The sequence below is a fragment of the Strongyloides ratti genome, scaffold srae_scaffold0000042 (genome assembly GCF_001040885.1).
Source record: "Strongyloides ratti genome assembly S_ratti_ED321, scaffold srae_scaffold0000042".
Classification (NCBI taxonomy): Eukaryota; Metazoa; Nematoda; class Chromadorea; order Rhabditida; family Strongyloididae; genus Strongyloides; species Strongyloides ratti.
The window spans coordinates 4657-4857 of NW_020171560.1; positions in this window are offsets into that span (position 1 = coordinate 4657).

Genomic DNA, 201 nt, shown 5'->3' on the forward strand with positions numbered 1-201 from the left:
AATTTAACTTAATTTTAAAACATAATCACAATAAATTTTTGTAACATATCAAACTATTTTTGTTATATTTGCCATTGAACTTACATTAGAAAAAGGTAAGAAATATTGATGAATAAATTTTTTAAATTTTATTGTTAATAAAATTGAATAAAATAATATTTATTTTAATAAATCTTAGAATTGAGTATTTCTGACGAAGAA